The 24,365-nt window shown below is 43.0% G+C and overlaps 1 long non-coding RNA gene across 3 annotated transcripts; it reads left to right on the top strand.

The window, feature by feature from the left end:
• The first annotated feature begins 2,862 nt into the window (after window positions 1–2,862).
• LOC121702032 lies at window positions 2,863–23,910 on the top strand. 3 transcript variants are annotated; one of them, XR_006028470.1, is made up of 5 exons: window positions 2,863–3,011; window positions 19,625–19,777; window positions 19,898–20,025; window positions 20,240–20,324; window positions 23,682–23,910. It is a non-coding gene; the product is annotated as an uncharacterized LOC121702032 (long non-coding RNA). The 3 variants fall into 3 exon arrangements; XR_006028458.1 differs by having other exon boundaries at window positions 19,886–20,025; XR_006028464.1 differs by lacking the exon at window positions 2,863–3,011 and adding an exon at window positions 19,293–19,358 and having other exon boundaries at window positions 19,886–20,025.
• Window positions 23,911–24,365: the final 455 nt, after the last annotated feature.

Here is a 24,365-nt window from a genome sequence, read left to right as displayed (position 1 = left end):
TTTGCATATTTGCTACAGAGAACATCTATGAAGGATAATTGAAAGTCAAGCACATTAGTTCTGCTTGTATGATTACAAATGCTACGGTTCAGTCCTTTGCAATAACATAGGAGGTCCACTTGTTCCCTTTCTTTTGTTTATTTCATGCTTCACTTGATTTTTAATTCAAGACCTGAACAAGAATAGAGAGCACTTATCAGAGAAATTGACAATTGTTAGAAATGCTGAATACAATACACACATACAATACAATTCACGCAAGACAAACTTAAAACTGGATGATCCTTTGAGATACAGTAGGGTCATAGCACAGACAGTCCCTGACATTCTCTGATAATTCAGTCCTCAACTACTAAATATTCTTAATGAAAATATGTCCATGAATGTGAGTGGTCCATTCCATTTCTTCTGCAATTGCAGGCCTCCCTCTCATATGTCACAGTGTGAGTTTAACTCTGGGGTTATTCATTAAGAACAGGAAATCATTAGGGTCCACACTAACTTCAAAGGAAACAGCTTATGATTGGAGTTTTGTGTGAATTTAGAATGTGGCAAATACATCATACCTCTGGCCTCTGAAATGCCAGAGCTCTGGCCATCTGAATGGGTCAGTGATTGAACATGATTGAGGTATTTTGTGTGTGGGCTTTAAAATATGCTAATCTTCAGTTATGATTTAAATCAGCTATGGCACTACCCTTCTCTGTTTGGTTGAAAGGAGGGCTAGACCCATTGAAGCCATAGAACCCATTTGAGTCCTACAGTATAAGACAGAAACGTCTTATGAATAGAAATGGATATCAGAAATGGATACCGGTAGTTCAGGATAGTAGTTCTAGTGTTTTTCATGAAAGGCATCTGGGAAACAGCTAAATAGAAAAGCTGTTGAATGTTTGCTTGTCTACCATAAAACTGCAATATGGCAGCAATATGGCTTTTAGAGATGTGTTGAATGTGGTACTGACATCAATTTGTATGATTTGTGCACTAGAATACCATACTGGCAGAGTACAAGTATCTGAAAAAAATCCTATGATCTATTGTGGACAAGGGCAGAGAATTAGTCTATATTAAAGCTACACTATGCAGGTCGAAGTATTATTGGTGACTGTAGAGCTCCCTCTAGAGTCGCGATATATTTATATTTTACTCTGCTGTTGTAAATAGCAAACTTCTTGTGACTTATCCCTCCTGTAAACAATGAAAATGCGTTTGTTGTGGAGGTGAAAGATGAACAACAGGCAAAAACTATTTCCAAAGAACTATTTCCAAATCTACTGACAAGGTAATGTTTCACGATTCTCGCGAGATTTGTCGGGCCATCGTTCTTGAAGTTGCATGGCTGGTTTTCTCGCTATGTCTTTGCTGTATAGCTATAGGTGAACGATTTGCTTATTACAAGTTTGTTTACCATCAAATTGGCTTTGTAAAGGTTATAATAAGGTGAAAATCTTGCATAGTGTACTTTTAATCAATACTGTATGTCAGGAATTTCTTTAGGATCATTTACATGAAATCATCGACTGTGCAAGTATTTAATCAGAATATGTTAGTCTTCATGTTTGAGTCTGTTCATCTTGGGTGTGTATAGAATGCAGCTCAGTTAAGGTTAAATTACCCACTGGATTTAAGCTGTAATTGAATTTGTCAACGTAGTTGCACATGATTTCAATACTAATATATAATATAATCAAGGCATTTATTTTAGATCAGTATTATATCTATTTGGATGGATCACTTCTCGACATTTAAAATACGTCTGTATGTATGATATAGCCAGATCAGCTGTGTAAATTAACAAACGTGATAATGTCAACTACTTTTCTTGATGCTAAATATTCCAAACAAAGACCATTGCCGAACCACTATAGTAATCACCATTGGAAAGACAACAGTGGTCATCTATACATGGGTAATAATGTACATGAATGTAAATGAATCACACAACCCTATCATGATGTTTCAGTAATATTTACAACAATGTTATGATAACATCAAAAGTGTAACTGTTTTGCATTAAACATGCATTTGCAATTCTTATCTGGAATATTAGCATGTATATGGCACATTTTAACTCTGACCATTTTATACATTCCCTCCCCTAGGTCACAGGGTATGTGTGCCAATATGAATTGGACAGTGTGTGTTGTAGCTATTCATACATATACTTTCCTAGATAGCTCATGGTCTAGTGGATGTGTAGATAGGCAGGCAGACAACATGAAATGAAAAGCACTTATGAAAGGAACTACCGAAGAACATTAAAACAGGTGTTGTTATTTCTGTAGACAGGCCTCTACTATCCTGGAATCGTGGTTTGTTAGAGTTTTCAAAGGTCATTGCTAGGACTGCACAATTATCTCAATCGTAATCACAATATGAAACAGTGCAATTACCTAATCGCAAAAGCTACAAATAATCGTGCAGTTAATTTAGTCACATTTCATCCTCCTTGACTATATGCCACTGGTTGGTGGGTGTGCATAGTGTGTGAGGGGCACAGAAATAATGACTGGTGAGCTTCATAGTCGACCGGGGTTGCTGTGCTTGTTGTGCACCAGGCGTGCTCACCAATCAGGGGTGGCACAATTTAAAGTAGCATTTGGAATATTGAACTGAATCAGTTCATTGACATTCAAAAATCATATTGCAAATTGCAATCGAAATATCTGTCAGAAAAAATCGTGCAGCCCTAGTCATTGCCAATGCCTGTTTATTCATCACTTTTAATGATGTTTTCTAAACAAAGTTCAGGAGGAGCACTTAGGGATGATTGAGAGCAATTAACTCACCTGTCTTCCGTCGCCAGGATATTTAAGACAGCCTCCTTATCCATACGTCACACACTGCTGCGCTCACAAAATTATTGGAGTTGCAAAGCCTCGGTAGGCAGACGTCGTTAATGGAGCCGGGTCTTTTCACTGACTAACCATTCAAAAGCTACATCCAGTCCATGGGCTACAAAGTCACCTAGTTCATCAGCGTTTATCAGGTCACTGCACAGAGCAAGGGTAAGCTACCCCATCTATCGATTATGCTATAGCCTACACACCCCTACTTCAAGGCTCTAACAACATGCTGCTCCACGCCCGCATTTTCACGTCGGAAGATGATCCAGGTAACTCGAAATAGGCCTACTCTAAATTCTAACAGAGCCTGTCTACGGAGAGCCTGGCCACTCGTATTAATTCCCATTGTACCGAATTTTGGTTGCAGTTCCACCAGAGTTCCACTGGGGGCGATCGCCATGAGTGCAAAATTAATGGGAGTCAATGGAGCTAGACGGCTACATTTGTCTCTTTCACCTGATTGTTGTTGACATCTCAGATTTGATTGTAGTTTGTATAACTTCAACATGGGTTATAGGTCAAGTTGAATGAACGAGTACTTATGTCCTTTTGATTTCTTACAGGTTGGGTCGTTGTTGCCCATAACACGCTAGCATTGTGCTAATAAATGACGTCATCGACACGTTTGAAAGGCTTTTTAGAACAATTGAGTGACTTTAAAAATATAATACCAACCAAGTGTATTTTCCTTGCCTCCCCTTTCAAATACAATATTCAAATTACTTGAAAAAAATTATATCCCAAGAAAAGTGGATTTTGAGGGGTATAGCTCCATAGACCAGGGGTCTCAAACACCCGGGCCGGGGACCGGCCCAATTCCGGCCCGCGACATATGTCAAAATAATAATGTAATTCGGCCCTTGAGGCTATTTTTAATTGCGACAAACAACGATACTGATTAAAATAGACGATAGATCCAAGTACGGTGACAAATCTCATTTGTAGCCTACTCTGCTCTACTATGTGCTAGACATCCAGAGCTTGATTCAAACCCAAAATCGCTGCGCAAAGTTTTCAGGAAATACTTGTATTACACGCGAGAAACACGGAAGCGATGCAGTCCATAGTTTTGCACAAATTGAAGCAGAAATAGGCCTACACCTAATGTTGAAAAACTTTCACGTGTGATGAAGTCTTAGGTAGGCTATGTTATTCACCTATTCTGATTCTGAAGGAGAATATCCTTTTGGAGATTATGATCGATCGTCTATTGACAGTGATAGTCACAGTGCGTCTGTGAATGGAGGTGCGTCTTTGCGTGTATACGACGGTGTCCACTAACCATACCATGCTTATTTCGACCCTCTGCCCAACATAGCTTGGAGGTTGCAGTGGTAATCGTGATGAAAGTGTCTAGAGGGCTAGTAGAAACGAACTATGCGAACTTCTGGGTAGGCTACTCAGATTACCCACGATAGGAACTGATTTGACCAGAATACTTTATTGTAGGCCTTGTGGTTTAGTAATACATCACTAAACCATATATATCTTAGGTGTTGGTATTAGGTGTTGTCCTGTTAATTTGTTATGTGGGTAATATGAAAAAAAGGAAAGTAAACCTGCTCAAATATGTTCATCCAGTATTTACTGAAAGGTGCATAATTTGAGGTGCTTGCCATCCAGTGATGGGTACATTTACCCCCTTCATAAACTTTTGTTTATACTCAAAGATTTTTACATTTACAGTAGGACATTATCTCTGACCACTTTCAAGCCATGGCCTTTTGAAATTTTGATATAAAAATCCAATGGTGTTGCTTTCTTAACCCTGACACCAGGTTTAGAAAAGTTATGAGAGGAAAATATTTTTATTTGGTGTGAAACAAATATTTTTATTTGGTGTGAAACCCGTTTTTAGGCTTTTTGTTTGTTTTATAATTTGTATTAATATTTATTTTATCATTATTTTATTTATAAGCTAAGGTTGCTAGCACAGGTGTCTAAAACTAGATAAAAACACTTTCTGTTTGCAGTTTTGTGTGGTATTTGAAAAAAAGAACATTGCATTTTCAGAAATAGCCGGCCCTCCAATCAGATGACGTTGGCAGAAGTGGCCCCCAGCTCATTTGAGTTTGAGACCCCTGCCATAGACCATTCATTCTGCACTCGTGGACGAGCACCCTCATGTGGAACCACAGCAGGAACTGCAACCAGTTCAGTTTTCTGAGAGTGGCAGTTCTCCCCTTATTAGACATTCTCTGATTCTAACATGGCTTGCCACGCCAAGCGTCACAAGTTTGTAGGCCTATCCGGCGGAGGCCAATCTTCTGAAGATCACTTAATCCGTAATTCGTGTTGGCATCGGAAAACGAATACGTTTTGCTCATTCACTTCCTATAGTTTGCCCATTCACATTATCATAAACCGATACTAGCGTTGTTGGATATTAAGCTACTTATTACGAAATGATAAGCATCAACATTAAGTGCTGAGTATTTCTACTGGCTTGTTCCGCAGGCTTGTTCAAACGGTCGTGCGGCGCTGTAGATGTCAGCAATCATTAAAGCGACAGTACACATTTGTAATTCGCGTCAGGCGACGCAGACAGCAAGGACCGTGATTGGTCAACTATTCCTGTGTCGATGGCCAGCGTTTCAAGCAGCTACTGGGAGGTATAGTAACATGCTAGTTCACTGATATGCAGTGTTGTAATGTAACGGAGTACAAATACTTCGTTACTGTACTTAAGTAGACATTTCACGTATCTGTACTTTACTTCGCTATTTAAATTTATGTCAACTTTCACTTTTACTCCACTACATTTCCTAGATAAAATGTATACTTTTACTCCGTTATATTTCCACTAAGCATCTTCGTTACTCGTTGCTAAAACATAAAATTAGAAGAAATGTGTGCGACTGCAATAAGGGAGGTTTGGCGAATGCTGCTCCTAGATTGCATTACGCACACTCCACGCCCTATTTCAGCGCTTGTTTGTTGCTAAAGGAGGAGGGAGGAGGACGCACAACTGAAACCGCCATGGAAGCACGAGCACCTACTGGAGGACCTCCCGTTATCATAGATGACCACCCCGTCAATAGTGGTGAACTCGGTGAACAGGGTAGTGGTGAAGAGAACGTCATACACCCGTGGCCGTATTTGCAAGAAATGTTTCTGTACATTGGCAGCTTTCTGTGTAGCTGAACACTCCGCCTCAGCGGCCTGTGAAAGGCTATTTAGCATCGCAGGACTTGTCTTCAGTCAAGAAGAGTAAGACTGAATCAGGCCCGGGGTGGGTAATCGGGAGAATTGCCGGTGGGCCACTTCACTTTTGGGCTGGTCGAGGAAAAAAATATTGTAGCGATCTCACCCTCAGACAAGATTCACCTTCGGCCAGGACGGCCATTTATTGGAACAGGAAGACTCAGACACAATCAGACATGTAACACACAATAAGGGTTTACCACACACATCAACACGAGGATAAACACATGAGGTACAACTAAAGAGACTAACACGCTAACAAATACACAACATGCTAAACGTAACTACAACTATTATAACCGACATTACACATTCTAGCATTCACTCGCACTGCATTCTGGGAGACACTCATTCAACGTTAGACATGAACATCCACCAACGCTACAATATTGACATTTGTCACGTTGGTCTATCTTTTCTTAAAGTAGGACACGTTCCGCATTCTGTATATGACACCAATGCCTCTACATGGGTTGTAGCCTACGTGAGGGAGTTCTCCCCTCCCAAAAAGAGTTGGTTGGGTCCATATAGCCCGTCTTTTCCAAAAAGTTTTCTCAGATACGGATAGCTGAGCTGGCCCTACAGTAGGCTAGACACAAGCGTCAGGAAGAATGGATGGTAGAAAGAGGCCAGGAGAGACTGAGCAGAAGATCAACCAGTCGACCACTGAAAATGATGAGCCCGGAATTAGTGATGAGAAGGCCATGACTACAGGGACGAGGATAAATTAAAGTTATTTAATCTAAGAAAGAGCAATTACCCTACATGATAAACCTTGCCTTGTTTGCTCAGAAGAGGGTGTAGTAAAGGAGTAGGCTAAATCACCAAACAACAATATAGCCTACCCATGCAAAAAACATGTAGCCTAAACATTAGTTCAATATGCCTCTTTGTGGAAGCAAGCTTTGTGGATAGGCTATATTTCAAAGGCTTGCTTTCTTTCTTTCTTTATGTTTTTGTTAACTTGTGGAATAGTGGAATATTTTTTGTTAACTTCTCAGTTGAAGTGAATTATTATATAACCTTTACACATTTGTTTAACCATGGTACTAATAAAAACTACAGGATAGTAGCTGAAATGTTGCTTCATTTATCCAATTTCCACGTATGGAAAACGTGGGCCGGTCTTGGGCCTGAAACTCCCGGGCACTGAAATCTGGCAACTTTGAAAACCAGCTTCTTTTGAAGATGAACAGACACCTTTTCAGTTTCAACTAATGACTGGCATATTAGTAGCTACTGGACATAGGTGGCCTGTGTGTGTGTGTGTGAGAGTGAGATGGTGACCTGGGGAGTAAGCCCTAGAAATGCTCATACCACATGACCAAAATGTTCTTCCTACAAGCAGGTAATTTTTTTTAAAAAAAGAAATAAGTTATTTATTTTTCATTTTTACCTGAAGTTCATACAAAAATGAAATTTCTTGATGAGTGAGATTAAGAAGATATGGGAACCCTGAATATGCTTTATGCTTTACTATAAAAAAAAAGCCAAAATAAAGTTCACAATAAAAGCTAAACACACAATAAATATGCTTTTTACTTTTTACTTTTACTTCAAATACTTAAGTACATTAAATATCAGAAAATTACTTTTGATACTTAAGTACAGTATATATCAGATATTTTAAGACTTTTACTAAAGTAATATTCTAAAAGGTAACTTTCACTTCTACTGTACCAAAGTCTTTGTCTAGTACAATACTTACAATACTAGTATTGCTTTCTAGTACTTTATACTGCTGATATGAGCTTTGCAAATAAACTCAAGACCTATTTTGGTTACAACGACTGGTTATCCGTATGTAAACTGTCTAAGTTCACTATGGCTAATGTTTTAAAATTAGCACTTAGCCAGCAAACAGTACTCTGTGGGCAGTTGCGCTAAAGTTTTCTCTCAGCAGGCCCTCAAACCCCAGTCTACAGCCAAAATAATGACACTCCTTGAGCACTGATTAATTGTTTCATTCCATGCCAACACTGACAGGAGGGAGCAATCACCACCCCCCCTCATTGACAGCTCATTAAAATGTTTGCTATTATCGCATCGCAATACAATGGCTATTATCGCATCGCAATACATTATCTAATTGCAAGCTGCAATTATTTATGTCGTCCTTTTGTGTGACAGAAACACAGCATGGCACTAGACATGCTCAACAATCAGAAGCAGCACAACTTGGATATTAGCTAAATCTTGACATCAACATTACAAAAAAAAAAAAAAAATCATATCGCAATTGCATTGCTCCCATCAACTCCCAGCATCCAGAGCACTCTCCATTCCCGTGGCATCTTGTTCCTTAGGTCGTATTTTAACTCGGTCCAATAACCCGGTCACCTTGCAAACTGGGCATGTCGACAGCGCTTTCCTGCACCACACGCTCCAGAACGTATCACTCCGCTGCTTCAGCCACAGCCACGTCAGCAGCCCAGGTTTTTCCCGCCGACTTCCTTCCCGCAGCATCTCCGCCATAGTTCCTGATCCGACTCCACTTCTTCAGATGGCCCCGGTAGCGACCGCGTCACTACTCCCTCCGCCGAATATTTTATATTTTATCAGGTAATGATATTCTAACAGTTCTTTCAGCCCAGGTTGAATTATTTAAGACTGCTACAGACAGGATGGAATGAGCTTGGATCCATGCAACAACAGCTTCAGGGAGACCCATGGGAGACCCATGCAGCAACTGCTCCGCTGACCTCCTGCACCCCTGCTACAACGGCTCCGCTGAGCCCTAAGACCCATGCAGCAACAGCTACACCGAGCTCCAGGACCCTTGCAACGACGGCTTCGCTGAGCCACTAGAACAATGCAGCAACAACTACGCTGAGCCCCAAGACCCATGCAACGACGGCTTCGTTGAGCTTCAAGGCCCATAGAGCAACAACTACGCCGAGCTCCAGGACCCATGCAACATCGGCTCTGCCGAGCCCCAAGACCCATGCAACAGCAGCTACGCTGAGCCCCAAGACCCATGCAACGACGGCTTCGCCGAGCCCCAAGACCCATGCAACGACGGCTTCGCCGAGCCCCAAGACCCATGCAACGACGGCTTCGCCAAGCCCCAAGACCCATGCAACGACGGCTTCGCCGAAGCCCCAAGAACCATGCAGGAACAACTACGCCGAGCTCCAGGACCCATGCAACATCGGCTCTGCCGAGCCCCAAGACCCATGCAACAGCAGCTACGCTGAGCCCCAAGACCCATGCAACGACGGCTTCGCCGAGCCCCAAGACCCATGCAACGACGGCTTCGCCGAGCCCCAAGACCCATGCAACGACGGCTTCGCCGAGCCCCAAGACCCATGCAACGACGGCTTCGCCGAAGCCCCAAGAACCATGCAGGAACAACTACGCCGAGCTCCAGGACCCATGCAACATCGGCTCTGCCGAACCCCAAGACCCATGCAACAGCAGCTACGCTGAGCCCCAAGACCCATGCAACGACGGCTTCGCCGAGTCCCAAGAACCATGTAGCAACAACTACGCCGAGCTCCAGGACCCATGCAGTAGCAGATACGCTGAGCCCCAAGAACCGTGCAATGACGGCTCCACCGAGCCCAAAGGCCCATGCAGCAACAGCTCCACTGAACCCTCAGGACCCACGCAACGACAGCTCTGTTGAGCCCCAAGACCCACGCAACAACGGCTCTGCTGAGCCCCAAGTCCCACACAACGATGGCTCCGCTGAACCCTCCAAGACCCATGCAGCAACAGCTCCTCTGAATCCCAGGACCCAGGCAACAACGGCGCTGAGCAAGCGCAACGAAGATCCACTCCTGTGTACTCTCACCCTCTCAGTCATGTTTACCGGCCTTCTTTGGGCTGCTAAGATGTAGTGAGTTTACATGCCCCTCGTCTCATTTCATTCCCGATGGCTACCCATTGCAGATCGTGAGCATTAGACCAGGACACAATTAGGTTTACTACCAAACAGAGTAAACCGATCAGTTCCAAAAAGGACACTCCATATTCATATTCAACTCTGCCTCAGATCCTCAGCTTTTCAATACCCACCACACTACATCCCATATCGGTCAGCTCAAGCATCGCCTACTAGCCCGCTCTTCATCTCAGATGAAGGGTACCCATCACTCGTCACAGGTTCCAGACTTTTTAAAATCTATCCTTGTCAAATCTCGTTGACAGACCGCAGACCGCTACTCTGTGCATTCATTCAGGATAGGAGCTGCTACTACAGCCACATGCATCGGCCTATCAGAGCAGCAATCAAAATACTGAGCCATTGGTCCTCAGATGCCTATCAGTCCTAGTCGCTCTATTGCGATGTCCGCTTCAGGCATTCCAGGACCACGACCAGCTACCATGCCAAACACGCGCTTAGCTTAAACACTCAGCATAGCAATCATACTGACGAGTGAGCTAGTGAAATTATGTTTTCTAAACAAAGTTCGGGAGGAGCCCTTAGGGATGATTGACAGTCTTCCGCCGCCAGGATATTTAAGCCTAATTCCTTATCCATACGTCACACGCTGTGGTGCTCCCAAAATTATCCCTCCTCCTCCCCCTACTCCATTTCACTGATAGCCCAGTGACCTCCTTACACAGGGGGTGCAAGCAGCCATCGCTCTATCGCGATGTCCGCTTCAGGCATTCCAGGACGACGGCCAGCTACCATGCCAAACACACGCTTAGCTTATACACTCAGCATAGCAATCATACTGACGGGTGAACTAGTGAACTTGCAGTCTGCAGCTATTTATGTTCAGTATCCACCACAACATAATAAATATAAGAGCCACATACTTATTCAAACTTAACCCTATTTCAATTAAGTTTTTTCTCATTACTCTCAATAGGGAAATTAGACCAACCTATGCACTGTATCTATCTTTAACACCACACAGAGAAAGACAACACACTTCCAAGGTGAAACTGCAAGTAAAACCACAAAATCACTTGTGTCAAACCCTTACAAATGTATAAATTAATTGGTGGCCATGTGAGGTGAAAAACCTTTTTACTTTTAAACAAGGCTCAACTCATCTCACTCCTCCCCAGTCTAAACACTTGAAATGATTTACAGTTGATATTTATAATCTGTTGTGCTAATTAGAATTCTCTTTTGTGTGAGTCCACGGCACTCTGCATATTTATTAAATCACAGTTTGATGAAATGCTGTTTTGACACAGGAGTCTGCAGACGTATAAAGTTTTCAGTGTCGACTCTGACATCAGATTGCTTTTGAATTGCGATTTGTATGCAAATTGTAGAAATGTTTAAAAGTAAGGCAAAGGAGCTGGCATGAGATTAATGCCAGCCTGCAGCCTTGTGAATCAGTATTCTGTTCCTGGAGGCTTTGTCCTCCTTTTGACAGTCTGACAGTCTAACTAGGAATTCTATGAACACAAATATACAATTAATTCCATTTAGACTGTTTTTAATTCACTGAAAGTTAGTAATACACCATATCCTACAAGCCCTTCTCAAGAGCAAACTGGCAAACAAAACGTTTACCATCAGTTTACCAAGTGTCTACACTATACAGAGTAAATAAAACTGCAGGCTCAACAACATTAGCTGTTCTGAGACAGTTATGCACTGTTTGTGATGTTACAAAAGCCACCGAACTGCAAATATATAATCAGTGCCATCCTCACACTTTATCTGTAGATATTTTCACTCTGGAGGTAAGGTATCAATAATGTAGGAAAAAAGATGTTAGCAAATCACACAGTCAACACATCAGTCTCTTTGGTCTTTTCACTTGCTAGTAATTCTTAGCAGGGAACTAGATCAGGGTGAGCATATATCAGGTAGGTCGATGTCTATCATATAATTTCAGAATTTCTAATATGATTCTGACGTGGACCCATCTGGTCCATGAGCGCCCCTCTGTTGCATTGGTGTTGCCAAAACACTGCAAACACTGCGATGTTATTGCGTCAATACTTATCAATAAATAATTGTACACATCAGTTAGATCCAGTCAAACTATTTATTAATTTGTACTCTCACTGCATGTTTGAACTGTTCATACTACCCAGTCCAGGCCCAGTTTCCGGATAGTGATAAAACAAGTGATCTAACAAACGTTTGTGAAGTATTTTTTTTCTGCATTTCTTGAACATGGTCGTAGTGTGAACATGCATGTTCTGCTCTAAATAAGTTCAGGGCAACTGTCCATGGCGGAGCTGTCCAAAGGGTTGCTGTCCATGTTAGTAGTGCTGAAATATCCCCTAATTTGGTGAGATCAGGTGCAGTTACCTCACAGCTGCCATTTGAGGAGTGTTGACTCCGCAGTTTAACCCATGTGTGTGAGTTTTTGTGTCTTGGCATACATGCTGGGCATGACATTGGGGGTGTGGCTACATCTCGATTCTACCTTTGAGTTATACATTTTTTGAGATTGAGATGTAATTTCCATTTCGACTTAAAATTGAAAAATCATGAGTGCTTTACAGTACATGCGCCTTTCGCTATACAGTAGGTTTTTCTTGGTCAGTGGCATTGATTTTTAGAGGGTGTAAGATAGCGATTTTTGGATCATGCGCCAGACCACACCTTATGTTGTTAATTGCCGCACCCCTGGATGCAAGGTTTAATAAAAGTGGAGCACATGGCGAATAAATTCATCACTATATTGGTTATAAGATAAGAATAAGCCTTGCGTTGCGCTTTCCGCCTGTGTACGAAAGCATGGACGGATTATGAACTTTCGGGCCCCTGGGCCCAGATGTATTAAGGGCCGCCCACTTATTGTCACATATGTGGGAGGTGGGGGGGTTGGGGGTCCTCCCCCAGAAATTGTTTTGTTTGATGTGATTTCCTGTATTCTGGTGCATTTTGGGGATGGCCAATACTTTAATTCAATCAGATTTATAGCCTACATACTGATTTGTTGATATTGAGGCAGTGATTCCATGCAAAGGCTTGGGCTTCAGGGCCCCCTGACCCCTTGGGCCCCTGGGCCTGGGCCCGGTAGGCCTGTGCAGTAATCCATCCCTGTACGAAAGGGGCCTTTATCACATATTACAGCAATGCTGAATTCAGATTGGTTGAAACGGAAACTAGATCCCAGTCCAGCACATTTTTTTCCACAAAAATAAATCACGCTGAAAGGCCTATATATGATTCTAACTGTCTCACTAAATTGCATTATCCACACTCAATTATCACTGGTATCTGCTAGACAACAAGTACCAAAACATGATTAGTTCAGATTTCACATGTTTCATTTTATACAACCTCACCTCCATCTTACCTGTTCATAATTCTGAGAAATTCTTGAAATGTGTGCATGTACATGTTTATGTTATATATGTGTGTGTGTGTGTGTGTGCTTGTGTGTGTGCCTGCGTATGTGCCTGTGTATGCATGCGTCCATATGTCTACTGTGTGTCATAAGTATGATTACTGTGAATGTATGTGTGTGCGTGTGTATCTGTTTGTGCACATGTGTGCACATGAAATGGGTTAACATGACCCCTGGAGGCAAACATACGGAAAAAAAATGGTCATCCTAGGCCCTACAGTTCTCAAGATATTCACAGAGAACTGTGTCTGCCCTACCCTCCTTTCGGGTGGTCCAGTCTAGCGGGGGGGCTACAGATCAAAACGAAAAACAACGGTTCCATGCTATCCATGTGGGGTTACATGCCCACCAAGTTTCGTGTACCCCGGTCTTTCAGTGTCCCGGGAATCCTTGTTGGTGTACGTCACTAAATGTACACATAAATTATTTTATTGTAAGGCCCCCCATGAACGAAAGTACACAAAACTTGGCATGCATTCGGAGGGTGTCATAATGATCCTACACTTTTAATTTCGTGCAATTTAGACCTTGTCAGCCAGAGATATTGTGATGAAAACACCTAATTTTTTGCTTTTTAATTTTTAACTAGGTGGCGCTATACATGAAACAAGTGGTAATGGGATGGGTTGACATGCCCCCTTAAGACCAACATACATAAAAAAAGGTGGACCTCCTAGGCCCTAGGGTTCTCGAGATATTCACAGAAAACTGTCTCTGGCCACCTACAGGCCAGTTGGTGTATAGTGACATAAATTCATTTATTGTGTGGCCCCCCATGAACGGAATTCCACGAAACTTGGCGTGCATTCAGAGGGTGTCATAATGATCCTACACTTCCAATTTCGTGCAGTTTTGACTATGTTAGGTCACAGATACCTGCAATTACAACACCTCATTTTTACTTTTTTGTGTTTAACTAGGTGGCGCTATACATGAAATGAGTGGTTATGGAATGGGTTGACATGGCCCCTTGAGATCAACATACTTTTCGTAGGTGGTCTGGCCAGGCTAAGGTGCTTTCCAACATGCACGGTGAAGGGCTAATAGGTTGTGGCTCGCTCCCCCCAGTGATCAAGCTTTGGAGCCCCTCTTCTCCTCTCCCAACTCCCTCTTTGGTGGTCCCTCCTGCCTCAGTGCCAATGGCAGGACTATAGAGACTCTGCTGGGTAAGCTGCATAGGCCCATAACGATGCAAGTCCGCCTGGCTAACACAGCGGCCATTCTGTCCCTGTATGTTCGACACCTCTCTGGTCTCTTGCAAAACCGGTGATCCCACTCTTTTGAGAGAGCTCCAGTCAGCCTCTGTGTGCCTCGCTGCAGTGTCTAAGGAGCAGGTAGTGGCATCGGGCTGCTCCTTGGCTCAGTTCTGGGTAGCTAGACGCCATCTCAATCTCAGCTCCAGCAGGCAGACAGAGAGCGTCTTTTGAGAGTGCCGGTGGAGCCTGGGTCCATGTTCGCCCCACGCGAACAGCCGCCGCTGTGCAGAAGAGCCCTCATCGTTCCTGGCAATCTCCGGGCCAGCCAGCCTCGCCTCTCAGCTCTATGCAGGAAGGCTTGGCTGGCCTTATGAGCGGATCCATGGGTGCTCTCCACCATGAGCCATGGGTACTGCCTGCAGTTCAGGACCAGACCCCGTATGATGAGGGCACCTACGGTTACCTTGGTGAGCAGTACCATGCACGCTCAGACCTTATGTGCAGAGCTGTCCACCCTCCTGGACAAGAGGGTGATAAGGGAAGTCAGGAGTTCAAACCCCCAAGCGGGGTTCTTCTCCTGTTATTTTCTTGTACCCAAGCGCACAGGGGACCTTCGTCCTATTTTAGACCTCAGGGGTCTCAACGGGCACCTCCGGTCCCTGAGGTGCAGGTTCATCACAGTTCCGAGGGTGTGGCAGGCCATCAATGCAGGGGACAGGTTTGCTACCATCGACCTGCAGGATGCTTATTTTCAGATGCCCATCTGGCCGGGGCATAGGAGGTTCCTGAGGTTTGCGTTCGAGGGTCGGGTCTTCGAGTTCCAAGTCCTCCAATTTGGAATCTCTCTGGCCCCCCGAACCTTCACCAGGTGCATGGATGTAGTTGTTGCACCCATGAGGCAGCGGGGGCTCAGGATATTAAACTATCTAGAGGACTGGCTCATCTGTGCAACCTCAAAAGTGCAATGCCGCCTACACGTGGCCTTGCTGTTGAAGCACATCCAGGACTTGGGCTTGCGCCCCAATCCCAAGAAAAGCACGCTCCAGCCTTCCCAGGTCACCACCTTCCTGGGCATGGTCCTGGACTCCAGGAGGGCATCCGTGACTCTCTCTTTCGCCGCATGTCGCTTCATGTTGCACGCCCAGGTGGAGTGGAAACTCTGCCTTCGCCTCTTGGGCCTTATGGCGGTGATGGTGCAGGTAGTCCCCCTTGCCCACCCTCACATGCTCCCAGTCCAGAGGTGCCTGTTGAGCCTAGTCCTGTGCCCCCAAGGGCCCTCCCAGGCCAAGGTGACGGTGTCCCGCAGGCTTCACAGGCCCTACACTGGTGGAGAGATCCCGCCAACACCGAAAGGGGGAGTGCAATGGGACTGGTGATTCGTCGCCGGGTCGTATTTACAGACGCATCCCCAGTAGGCTGGGGCACCGTTCTCGATGTTCAGGGCATCAATGGTTTCTGGACAGACCCTTGGCTACCCTAGCACATCAATGTCCTGGAGCTGAGGGCCGCTCTCCTCGCCCTCCAGCACTTTCTACCGTGGCTAAGAGGCCAACATGTGATGGTGAGGACCGACAGCACGGTGACTGCGGCCTACAACAGACAGGGGGGCTTGGGGTCTCCAGGTCTTTGCAGCCTGCCGACAGACCTGTGGCTCTGGGCTCACCCCCTGTTCAGCTCTCTCAGAGCAGTTCATGTGCCGGGGGCCTTGAATGCTGCGGCCGACATCTTGTCAAGAGGGAGCCCACATCCCGGAGAGTGGAGGCTCTAGTTAGCTTCTTCCTATTCACAAAGGCTAACTAGCTAACGTTTTTTAGTTTCTTATAATATATGAATTATTCAGTTAGCCTATACATAATCCTCACATAACAATCTTTACATGCTATTACAGATGTATTACATGGTCCTAAACAAATTGTTATGATATTATGTTATAGTTTACCTGTTACTGCTGAGCATCATGTGAGGGGAGCGACATAATTCACAAGCGCCTCCTCAGTGTATAGATAGAGGGTGTGGCCTCATTCAGGGTTACATATGGGTATTTGTGTGTGTAGGGGTAAGGGTAGGCAGGGATGGGCAAACACGTCATCATAGCACACTGGACATCAAAACAATAGGCTGAGGTACAATTTTTCATTAGTAGGCAAATCTAGTTGTAACAGTTTTATGCCTTTAGCTTAAGAGTTTCAAGCATTTTCTTCAAATACTAAATAAATAGTGAAAATAATATAAATAGATAGTTAAAATATGGTAATCAACCTTGCTTCTAAACAGGTTTCAAGTAAATTCTTCAGAACGCCATCAACCTGTTTCATGGTCCTCTTTTTTCATGAATTATTCATTATCCGAGACAACAATTTTAACCATGTACATTAATTTCAAGCATTTTCTTTAGTCTTGATCTGAAACCTATAAAAGCACATTACATTCAGGTTTTTACCTTGTACAGTCCAAAAGATAAGTGATTAATTCGATTTTGACCTGGCGGTGGCAGCCATATTGGATTTCTCCATTTTGGGGCATTATGAGACATTTTTGAGCCTGGCATACAGAAGATTTGAATTCAGCACCCTTCAAAACACCTAAAAATGTTGTATGCCAAAAATTAACATGATTTTCCTTCGGGACTTTAAATAAGCACATTTTCCAAAATCCTGCCTAGTCTACCTGGGTACATCCACTGCAGTTCCACGATGGTGTAGAGGAATCTGCACATGTTGAAGACGGGGATGATCTGGACAATGAGGCTATCACAGAAAGGGTAGCTAAGGGTAGTCAACATCTACAAATACCTTATCTTCAGTAAACAAGCATATGCTCCACACATCTGATTTAATCAGGGATCTTGTAGACAGACTACAGAGAAAAACAATGTCACTGTTAAACAAATTTGGCCATGGCCAACACCCTGAAGTGGAGAAGCTTAGGCAGGACTTTGTGGACACAGCTCAGCCTTTTAGGGGTTTAGAGACTGAGTTTAAGCAAATGCAGTATTTTGCACACTTTGCACACACAGGGCACTTCATTCAGCCAGTCGAGGAAATACTGCCAGGATTATCTTATGTCCAACAAATGAACACCACCTCTGGTGCAGTCAGACAAGTGGCAGTAGCTGAAAGCTACCAACGTATCCCCCTAAGACCCCTGTTGACAAAAATTCTTAGTACACCTGGTACTTTAGAGTCTGTTATTAATTGGCAACAAAGAACAACTCCTCCAGATGTCCTACAGGACTTATATGATGGAGACTTGCAAAACTCATCCTCTCCTATCAAGAGTTCTCCATCCCCCTAATGCTCTATGGAGATGACTGTGAAACTGTGAACCCACTGGGATCAAAGACAGGCATTCACAAATTGGGCTTACTATACTTTGCTGAGTCTACCATCTGACCTGATCTCGAAACTGCGGTCACTCTTTTTACTAGCTGTATATAAATCTGATGATGCCAAAACGTATGGTATTGATGCTATTTTGCGCCCCATTATTGAGGAGGTGAAATCCCTTGAGAAGGAGGGTATTGTCTTTGACACTGCAGTCTTTAAGGGGGTGATAAAATTCACCATTGTTCAGGTGTTCTGGGTTACACTGAAAGTTTTTCAGGAAACTATGTGTGCCGGTGGTGTAAAATTCACAAACACAGCCAACGTATTCAAACAGAGGAGCAGCCCGCGCTCTTACGCACTACACACCGAGCAGATCTAGATGTAGAAAACCTGTCTATGACAGGACTGAAAAGGGACAGTGCTCTAAACTCTCTAACGTTTTTTCACATCACAGACAATACTGCACCAGATGTGATGCATGATATCTTAGAGGGTGTAGGACCTTATGAGATCAAGCTTGTTTTGAACGCACTAATTGAGCAAAAACACCTAACTCTAGACAAGCTGAATTACCGACAAACAAGTTTTGACTATGGGTTCTGTAACAAGGGAAACAAGCCATCACCCATCAGCAAAAATGACCTAAAAAATGTGGATGGCGCCATAAGGCAGACAGCTGCACAAACTTGGTGTCTGCTGAGATTACTGCCGATACTGATAGGAGACTTAGTACCAGAGTGGAAGCTTTTGTTATTGCTACTGCTGTGTATGGAGTTCATCTTTTCTCCATCTTTAACAGTTGCAGGAACACTGTTCCTTAGTAAAATCATTCCGGAACACCACAGCCTCTTTCTGGACCTATTTCCCCACCTTTACTTGAGGCCTAAGCATCATTTTATGCTCCATTATCCACGTGCAATCAAACAGCTAGGGCCATTACGGCAATTATGGGCAATGAGGTTCGAGGCCAAGCATGGTTTCTTTAAAATAGTGAGCCACATAACTTGCAATTTTAGAAATGTTTGCAAAACAATGGCATTTCGCCACCAAATTATGCAGTGCCACCACTTCATGTCCAACACTGTTTTATCCCACATCCAAGAGGTTGGCCCAGGGCACAGCACTTTTCTTTTTTGCCATTAAAGGCATAAAAGAAATTCAGGGTGACCTAGATGTCCCTCTTTTCAATGAGGTCTACATCCCATCGTGGGTTACATTCAAGGGTACTGAATACAGATCAGGGATGACAATCCTTCTGTCCTGTAACTCAGAAGGGGAGCCACAATTTGGGGCAATCAAAACAGTTCTGGTGTTAAATCAGAACACTGAAACACCAATGATTAAGCTAGTAACACAAAAGTGGGAGACACTGGGTTTTGACAGGCACTTTTTTTCCTATGCCGTACTCCCCACTTCAAGCCTAATAGCTGTGGATGTTCAAGACTTGCTGGATCACCACCCACTGCATGCTGCCAGCTCTTACACAGAGAGTGACCACAGACGGTACATATCTCTATGTTACAGAGTGTTTTAATGTTGCCATTTCTGTCAAGTTTTTTTTTTATATAGTTCAGTATAGTTCAACATGTTCTGTGTCTAAATTACTTCTTCTGGAGATTACTTTCTCTACCTCCTCCCTTACTTCCTTCTCTCCATTATAACTCTCAGGTGAGTATTGTCAAAGTACTGCTTTAGCACTATTAGTGCCAGTATGCATCATTGGTCAATAATTTATCACATGTCTACATTGTCTTTTTTCATCTGTGCAGACTGCCAATAATGCAGTGGTGACCACGCCGTTCACACAACTCCTTGATCAACAAAACACTGTGGTGCATGAGGCAGTCATTGGGGCAATTACGGAAGAGCCAATCCCTCACATTCCTCAATTCCCTATTGTGCTCCAAGTTGTTCCTGTGTTTGTAGGTATCAAATTTGTAGGTAACAAATATTGATTTGTTCTCAAGGACCTCAAGTTATTCTCAACCAATTTTCTCTTTTGTCCCAATTTTCTTTTTTGTGCTTTTTAGGACATCCGACAGATATTAGCTACTGCAGAGGGTACGCCAATATTGAACAGCCTGGACAGCACAGGTGTGATAACGATGAAGGAGAGGCGTTCCATGGTCCACATCTTGGTGTCTCATCTAATGGATAAATTTGGAGAAACGTCAGTTGATTATGTTTTAAATTAACTGGTCATTCAATCTACTACTATTACTAATAATAACAAATGAGTTACATTTATAAAGTGCCTTTCTCAAATTCTCAAATCAAATCAATCAAACTCATGGACACTTGATGCTGGTATTCAAATTAATGCTGGTGTTTTGTGTAATATTGAGAGGCAAATGACTATTAGATTATCATATTCCCTGTTACAGACCTACATCAGACACCAAGACTGCACTGGCATCCTCTCTGGTGCAAACATTCCCCTGTCTGAAGGATGCATCTACCAGCGGCTGTGTGAGTTGCCACAATCACTCGTCACATCTTTGGCCACTGGGTGTCTGGGTATCTCACTGGGTGTCTCATAGACCTCAACAGTACCGTCCCTCCTCTGAACAAACATTTTGTTTCTCAAAACAAGGTTGATGCCCCATTAACTTTTAGCATCTGAGCATGTACAATCGCTTAGTCATGTCGTACAGTAGATGGTTTTAAGGGTTGTGCGTGCACACATTGCTCACCACAGCTGCAGGAGTTGTCAAACATTCACAAACAAGTTCTTTTAAACGGATTTGAAGTTGCATTTCATATCTGCTTCATGATCACTACACTACAACCACTCGGACAAAAGACATGTAAAACTAGATGTACCGCATAGTGGTACAAAATATGACCGCCGCTCAGTCCTGTACATCCGTTCCGCGAAAATAAATCACACTAATCAATTTGTCTCCATCTTTTACTCCATCCCCCACTCTTGAAACTTTTGTGTATGCTTGTTTGGCATGCCTGTGTGTGTGTGTGCGGCTGCACAGAAAGTAGCCTACTGGCGCTGAAAAGAGGAATAGATTGTGGAATAGCCAAAGAAGTTGTAGCATTGTTATAAAACCTTTAAAATCTCTAAACAATCACAAGTAGAGCAGTTCATCACAGTTCATCCATTGCAACTGGATTGATGATTCACTTACACCTGTAGGCTACATTGTATTTGGGAAAAGCAAAAGGTATCAGCATAATGTTATATTTCTATTTATTTATTTATTTATTTATTTATTTATTAATAAACAAAAACATCTATCAGTTCCAGGCCGTTTTCAACAGCTATCAAAAACAAAGGTCATTTTTGGATGGATGGATTTTTTGTGAATGTTTCTTCTTCTACATAAGATTTTAGTAATCTTTAGTTCATGTAATACTTTATTGTCAATGCACAAATTAAGTAACAGTAGTCTGAAACGTTATTGTTAATGCACAAATTAAGTAACAGTAGTCTGAAACGAAATGCTGTTTTACATCTAACCAGTGGTGCAAATAACTGACATGTCCAAATGGGCCTTGATGAAATGCGTCGCTAGACTGTTCAATAGACATTTTAACGGGCCAAAGTTGAAGAGCTGTTGTCTGTTATTGTTCGTGCAAATATAGGCTGATTCATGTTACCTTGCATTGTGTAACTGAGGTCCATGGCTAGTCTGGCTTTCACCAGACCAAGCTCAATCTTGTAAGAAATCAAAAAATTAATAGCGGGCAGATCAGGCTGGGTTCGCCCGATATTGTTTAATTTTCCGATTGAGATATCCACGCTCTGGCTATTCTAAATGCAAAAATGCATCAGGGAGTTATGACAAAACTGTAACTAACAAACTAGATCCTAATAGAAAGCTGTTAGCTTCCCTAAGCTACAGGTAGGCCTATAAGGTAGGCCTATTTACGACATAAATTGTCAATAGGCTATGCTGGCGACACAAATAAAATCTCCTTTGGAAACCAATGGCTTATGCCTTACAGTATCAAGCGGACTTAAACTGCCATATCGTGGCGAAAAGTTGTAATAAAATTCACGCAGCTCCATGAGTCAAGGAAAGCGTGAATGAAGTAGCCACTTCTAAATGGGACCCACTACACAGTAGCTTAAGGTGTGTTGCTAAAGCAGCCATAATGAAATGAAGGTGTCATTGTTTGGATACTTAACACACGTGCTTTTTAATCTCACAGACTACAACTACCAAGCTGGAATCAAAGCACATCGATTCCCCTCTCACACCCTGCACCCACTTAAAACAAATAAACAGGCGTCTCAGTCTCACGCATGTATAGGCAAAACTGTATCAGACCGGTGTAACGTTGGTAAATCTTCCATTGCACAGAATGATTTTTGTAGCACGTGCAACAAATGACAGTCGAAAGATACAATTACAGTGCTGCTATCAATTTGCTTGGTATAACCGCATTTATAGTTTTCTACAAATGCAATCAATCAAATTGGCCTCCATCACTCAACCGACGCTAACGGTAACATTATTGTACCTAGGTCCTATTGATATTATAAGATTACGTACCTGCAGTAAAAACCAAGCATGTCCGATAAACATTCTCAGATTTATTTCGGCTTCAAGAAGAAATGGGAATTACATTTCATGTGTACATCGTCCTATCCTTATTAGACATTCTCTGCGGTAAACTACAGTCCTTGTAGGAAGCGTCTATTGTTTTTCCAACCCACTTTTAACTTCCAACAAAATTACGTCTCACTGCAACGATGCGCCATCTAGTGGACAAACGACTACTTATCGCCAATACTGGAAATGCAGCCATGATGATGATGATGAATATTTGGCTTTCTTTTAATCCTACTGAATTTGTAATTATGTATCGGCCGTTCTAATACCGATAGTATGTGCGCCTGTGTGTGTGTGCATGTGTATATGTGTGCACCACCATCTACAGGTCAATGAGTGAAATTCTACGAAACTTGGCATACCCCCAGAGAATGCCAGGTCAATTATACACATAAAATTTGGTGCAGTTCTGAATTTCTTAACTGAAGATAGGGGCGATTAAAGCAGAATGATATTGCATTTTCATTTTTTACCGGGGGGGTGCAAATCACAAATGAGTGATTATGGGCCAGGTTGATGTGGGCCCTTGAGACCAACATACCATAAAAGATTCTTCCTCCTCGGTGCCACGGTTCAGGTAGTTATTTAGGAAAAACTGCTTTTTTTGCGGTTCGGGGGGCCCAGCGCGCGGGGGGGAGTGGCCCCCGGGGACGAAACGAAATTTTTCCGTAAAAGTCTAGTGGGGCTACATACCCACCAAATTTCATGTGCACCGGTGTTTCGGTGTCCCGGGTATCGTTGACCAAAAATTCAGGAAGTAGATGACGAAAAAAAGAAAAAGAAGAAAAAACCTTTGACAATCATTATATGACCGCTTCGCTAGCGGCGGTCATAATAAAGGCTATAATTTTGCACACTTTATAGTATTAAACTGGATTTGAACCTGCAATAAATACCCTGACCTACAGTATGAACCAGCCATACAAATAAATCACTATTTTACACCATTTACGAGGCTCAAAGTAGCGCCACACTTCAATGGTAGACTTCCGAGGGCCCTGGCATTTAAAACATGACATTGAGAACTTTGAAAAAGCACTGGTAGTTTACAAGACGATTTATGCAGACAGTACCTTCATGAGGTTTTCTGGGCGCTGCCATCTTGAAATCTCACGTGTCACAGGAAGGAAGGAAACCTAAGCTAATGGACAGATCGCTGACTCTGCTGTAGCAAAGTGTGGTATTAAGCGGAGCCTGGCTAGCAAATGGTAGAAATGCGTTTGAAAAGCAAAGTGACTGTTTCTGTTTTTTAAAGGACACATGGTATGCCAAGGGGCACCTGAATCGTCCAGCCACTGGCTTTCTTGAGGAGAGGCTGAGGAATATAAGAAAAAGGATCAAGTCTGCACAGTGACCCCAGAGAGAAGAGGGATCCATGCCATGCCGCATATTTTTAGAAAAAAAAAGAGGTATCGCACACCAATAAAGTCTTTCCTGAGGTGCTGGCTTCTTGTGCATATAATTGTTAAAGAAAATAAAGAGAATGCCGCACACTCTGCTCCATGTTTTAATGTTGAAGTGATGTTTCGGCCGTCTGGCCTTCTTCAAACTTATACAACACCAACATCCAAAGTGTCTTTATATTCATCCCAATTAGTGGTCCCCTAGTGCATAGAGCTCATCCATAGGTTGATCACCCTAAATGCCTCTGAGCACAAGGCTCACTCATTGGCAAATCAGTCTTGATTAGGGGTGACCCAGACTATTTTCATCTATTTACACATGTTTACAGATTGAAATTAAAACATCAGTTCAGTTAAAACATCATAAATAATACAATCTGAAAACATAAACAACACATTTTTGCAGGTAACCCTTCAGAGAAAACATGTAAGGTCATATTCAACATTTAAACCATAGGGTGTTAAGGTTTTTAAATGCTATATCCAGTAGTGTTCCCATCTGGAGAGTAAATTGTCTAAATCACCCCCTCTAGGGG

The sequence above is a fragment of the Alosa sapidissima genome, chromosome 2 (assembly GCF_018492685.1).
Source record: "Alosa sapidissima isolate fAloSap1 chromosome 2, fAloSap1.pri, whole genome shotgun sequence".
NCBI classification, from domain to species: domain Eukaryota; kingdom Metazoa; phylum Chordata; class Actinopteri; order Clupeiformes; family Clupeidae; genus Alosa; species Alosa sapidissima.
The sequence above is the reverse complement of the archived record's forward strand: the minus strand, read 5'-3'. Positions and strand labels throughout refer to the sequence as shown.